This window comes from Triplophysa rosa, linkage group LG7 (assembly GCF_024868665.1).
Source record: "Triplophysa rosa linkage group LG7, Trosa_1v2, whole genome shotgun sequence".
Taxonomy (NCBI): Eukaryota; Metazoa; Chordata; class Actinopteri; order Cypriniformes; family Nemacheilidae; genus Triplophysa; species Triplophysa rosa.
Window position 1 is genome coordinate 13,718,133 of NC_079896.1, and position 5,503 is coordinate 13,723,635.

Below are 5,503 nucleotides of genomic sequence, written 5' to 3' on the forward strand. Positions count from 1 at the left end.
TGAATATATGACAGTGTAACGATTATGTATATCACTGTGCAGCACCCTTAGCAACGTAAACAACTTTTCACATTTGATTAGGGACTGTTTTTTAGTGGAAGGAAGGCTTTAAGTGATTTTACTTCATGAAAGTTGCATTGATTTTACTTCAATATTTGTATTGTTTGGTAAAAGCAAAAAGGAACTCAAGGCTAGTCTTTTATCCTAGGCTCATGATCACAATACTGTGCAATGTTTTGGTGATTCATAATTCATATCTACAACATAAACCAAAATTTCCTAAATACACAGATCTAGATGAAAACAGTCCAAATTTTTAATACTTAATTAATGAGAATGAATAAAACTCCAATCATACAACTGGCATGAAATACGCCACGTGAAAAAATACTTTACTTTAGACTACATTTTTGTATCTACTATAGTAAACTGTACTGTAGTATACTGTAATACTAGAACTGTAGTACATTGTAGTATACTGTAATTCTACTATTACTACTACTACTCTGCTATACTTAGGCCGGATTTACATTTAGCATCTAAAACCACGCAGAAAACGCGAGCTCCACTGCGTTCTCCTTTTTTCCAAAGTGAGGACTTTGCGCTCTCCTGGCGTCTGTCGTCGCTAAGCAACCATGGGCCACGATAGCCGTTGAGACTAGGACGTATAAACAAAGGATATATGGATTATATGCACTGAAAACACCTGGCAATAACTCTATATAATAAATGCTGTGATCATCTGTCTCCATCTTCATTTATCTTATCTATATTGGCTGGTTGACTCTTGTCACATGACCTGTGGTGCGCTTGTGGCTTTCTGAAAAGTTGAGATTTGTTCATCTCGATGCGGCGCCGACGTGCCTGAAAAAAAGAGCGCATCGCATGCGCGTCGCAACAGCGTCGCCCCCTATTTTCTGCGAATCAGGCCTTACAGTATAGCTAAATACTATAACCTTACTTTTAAAAGTAACTAGTTACAATATTGAGTTACTCTATAAAAAGTAATTAAATACGGTACTTGGGTACTTTTTGTGGAAAGTAACTTAAAGTACTTTTGTGTTACTTTTTCTCACTTAACTGATGCTCATGCTTTTCCAGACTTTGCTGTTCTTTAGTGTTTAACACTGTAATGCATGTAACAATCCTATATAGCCTATAACACACCTTTATTTTCTTTAAAAAACACATTTCAAATATTTCCTGACCAGTAGTCCTCCACCTCATCAGAGCTCTGCCTACTGTTGACACTGCTAACTTCGGTGTCACTCTCCATATTTATTGTGTTTTGACAGCGCGGCTAGTTGCACAAGATGGCGCCGGTGAGCTTTTGAGACGGCAGAGTCGGCAGAGTTTCCAGACGTATAACACTGTGTGGGAAAAGGAGGATTTTGGGCCGGCAAATATGGGTGTTTTTTTTTAGATTTAAAAAAGTAATATATAAGGGATATGACAGATCCTCTTTGCATTGCTGAGCACTTCGTTGAGCCAAAACAACTAGATAGTGTTATACGAAATTATGATTAATCTAATATATTACTAATATTATTTTGAGGGGAAAATGACATTTAACATATTATGTTGTATATATGCTGGTATTTGGTGAGGAGACTAACAGATGACAGTTGTTTCCTCACTTTCTCCCATGCTCCCCAACCCTTCTTCTAACAGTGACCATGCCCATTTAAATCTGCAGATCTGTGTGTGCATGGAGCGCCACAAACAGTCGAACACAGCTTATGTTTACATTCACGAGGCATGAGATCATTGATTGCAGTTGCAACTCGTGACTCGCGCTAATTTCACGATCTGAAAGTTATCTATTTAGCAGGACCGGCATTTGCAGGCATTTTGTCCATGGTGGTGAGTACGGCCACACTATAGCTCTGCATCTGAGCTCTGGCCTCCCATCGCTGTGTCAAGGGTTGCCAGATTTGTGTAACAAAAACGAAGTCGGAACACTGCAGCACTGCAGACATGGCAACACTGCTTATGTCTGACTAGCGACTGTTTCTGCGCAAGCATGAGCGATCATGTCTACACTACTTTTAATTCAGAATTTCATTTCTGCAGTTTAAAATATGTTCATATAAATCAATGATTAGACTGAAAAGTAACTCAAGTTACTTGTAAAACAAAGTAACTCGAGTATTGATATGTAAATTTATAAAGTAACTGTGTTACTTTACTCGTTACTTAAAAAGTAATCTGGTTTCGTAACGCACGTTACTTGTAACGCGTTACCCCAACACTGATTACTACACTTATTTATCACATGGCTCGTTGGAATGCTTGATTCTGATTGGCCAGTCGCGACATTTGCAAGTTCATTATTCCCAACAACCGCTCAAAACTAATAACACAGTAACCCGGATACTGCAAATCCTTTTGACAGGTACAGTTTAATATTACACAAAAAAGAAATATTAATATGTCTTTTAATAACATATCTGACATTATATTTACAAATGATTAAACCAAATTGGCTGTTTGTGACATTTGAACGTCATTTCTTACAATAAAAACGAAATTAAATGGCTTTTCCTCATGGAAGGTCGGCATTCGGTAAAAATGAGCTAATAAAATATTTCAAAATCACATTTCATGTCCAGTTTTTTTCTCATGCGGCAAGTAATAAGCGGAATAATGTTGAAATAAGCCTCTTCATTGTGATACATACGGTGGCGTATTGCTGCCACTACATTTGATTTTTTCCACTCAATTATATCATAATAACGAGATAATATGTCATTAAAACGAAATAATATGTCGTTTAAACGAGATCATATCTCATTTTAATGAGATAATATGTCGTTTTAACGAGATAATGTGTCGTTAAAACGAAATAATTTTCTCGTGTAAATGACATATTTTCCCATTTTAACGAGATATTATATCATTTTAAACAACATAATTTTCTCACTAGATTTTCATTAATAGACATTTCAAACGGAATTGCATGAATTCGTAAAATTTATTCAATTTTTTGACGAGATGGTTCATTTAACTGAACTGATGCTATTAACTGAGCTATTAAACTGGAGTTTAATGAGATAAAACAAATTAAACTGTTCCTGTCATGGTTCTGCCCCACCTTTACTTGCTCTTCTTGACCTAGTGACAGAACCATGATAGAACCTCTTGTTTTTTGGAGAGAGACAGTTTTGGCATTCCATATACTCCCTCTCTCCGGTGTGGCGTCTCTGGTCCCGCCCTTTCGTCTCGTTGTTGCTTGTTAATTAGTTCATGTCCCGCACCTGTCCCCTTCTTGATTTAGTCCCCTTTATATAGTCCTCTTGTTTCATTGTCCTGTGCTGGTTCATTGTCGTTTGTCTGGTGAGTGCCTGTTCTGTGTCAGTCTAGTCTAGTGTAGACATTTGTAGTCATGTTCATGTTCATGTTCATGTTCATGTTCATGTTCATGTTCATGTAATCTTAGTCTTGTTAGGTGTATCTAGTCTTAGTCCTGTCCTGTTGTGGATGGTTTTGTTTTGTTTCCCCCACGTGGGTCTTTGTTTTGTATTTATATTTTATTAAATGTCTTGTTAACCCCATGTCCGCTGTCTGCGTCTGGGTCCTCTGTACTGTGTCCTTGTTCCCTCACCACTCGTGACAGTTCCTATTTATTTCATGCGCGCACTTGTCCAGCACGCGCGTTCTCTGTTCTGCAAGAGCCCCACTCTGGCATCATTAAAACATTAACGGTTATTTTGTTTTACCTCACTGCATGATATTACTTTAGCGGTTTATTAATATTCTTTTTTTTCTTTACACCTCACAGATGTGAGAGTAAACACATATTTTAGTGATTTTCGATCGATTTGGCGTGAATTTGGCGTGACTGAAGAAGCTTTTGATAGTTGCATCTAAAAAAACGGACATCCTGCTAAACTTGTGGTAAGACAGAAATATAATATTAAGCTTAAAGATAATATTTATTCATCTCTGTCAATAAATATCTGCTTTGAATCCTCTACATTGTGTTGAAGTCTTTGGTTATGTCATTTGCGCTTGTCTAAGTTTAAAATCATTTGTGTACCCGTAAGCCAATCACATAACGTCTGGTTATGACGGCTCAGTCGCCTCGAACTTCCACTTTAAACACAAGTATGCGGCGAAAACAAAACCATTGAGCGAAATACCGGAGTGAAGATGGCTGTGAATGACTTTTGCAGATTATGTGAAGTAAATCTATGCATCCACGGTACAATTAGTACCAACTAATATTTGACAGAGACAAACAAGAACATATTTGCAACCAACTGTCAAAGTTAGGATTAGTTCTGTTAAACACAGCTCTTTGTTCATTTCGAGTCTGTCGGAAATGCTGCAATTTAATTGCAAGATAACAGCATGACATGGCAATATTCATGGAAAAGAAAGGAGACACGGACCTGTCAAAAGGGTGCCAGTTCGAGCTCGACAGATAAAAGAGACCGAGATACACCCTCCAAAACTCCAAGGACCATAAAAAAGGAAGGAATGGAGGAAATCACCTCCATTCAAAATGTGAACCAAACACTTCTTGTTCAGGCTTCAGTTGACAAATGCCGGGAATACTCTCCACAACAGAGCGAATAGCATCCCGTGTCTCCATGTCATTTTAGATTTCCCTAAAGTAAACTACAATCTTAAATTCGGTGCTTAGCGTCTACGTCACGGCTCTCAGCCCGCCCTCTGTTCGTTGGTTGGACGGCTGGTGCGGAGCCAGAGATAATCTGGGAGCTGGTTTGCTATGGCTCTCACTAAATCCTTGGTGTTTCGAGTCGGCTCTCACTAAATGCTTGGTGTTTCGAGTCAGATCCCTAGCGTGGCTTGTTGGTTTTGACTAAATCCTTGGTGTTTCAAGTCTTACGAAACCTTTACCCTAACCTTACTCTAACCATCTAAACTACCCATGAGTGTTAAAATTACCTAAAAACACGGTTGCGTGATGACGTCAGACTCGAAACACCAAGGATTTAGGCCCAATCCCAATTCTATTTTCTACCCCTTCGCCTACCCCTCGCCCCTTCCCCTTGAAACAAAGTGGCAAGGGGAAGGGTTACAAATTTTCCGCTAAGAAATGGGACACCACTACTACACTGGTATACGTCGTCATACATTGTTGCTAGCTCCTAACGTTACGTAAGTGGTATATGCACCGGGTATATGACATAAAAATATATTTTCTAATATCGTGCAATCAGTGCTGTGCGCTAGCAACCTTTAGCGATTTTTTTTGCAAACGTTAAAAGAACATCACCGTAAATACAAAGACAAGATTGAATGTAACATACATAAAATGAAAAATTGTCATAAAATCCTTATTAATGGCAAAAATTACTTGCATTTCGGTCTGCTTGCTCGAGTGAGCAGCCATTTTGTAAATTTCTCTTAGCCCTTCGTTTGAAGTGAGGTCCCGAAAAATCTTAGTTTGAAGGGCTATCTGGCACTTCCCCTTACCCCTACCCCTCCAACCAAAAGATAATTGAGACACCCCTACCCTTTCATGCCAACACGC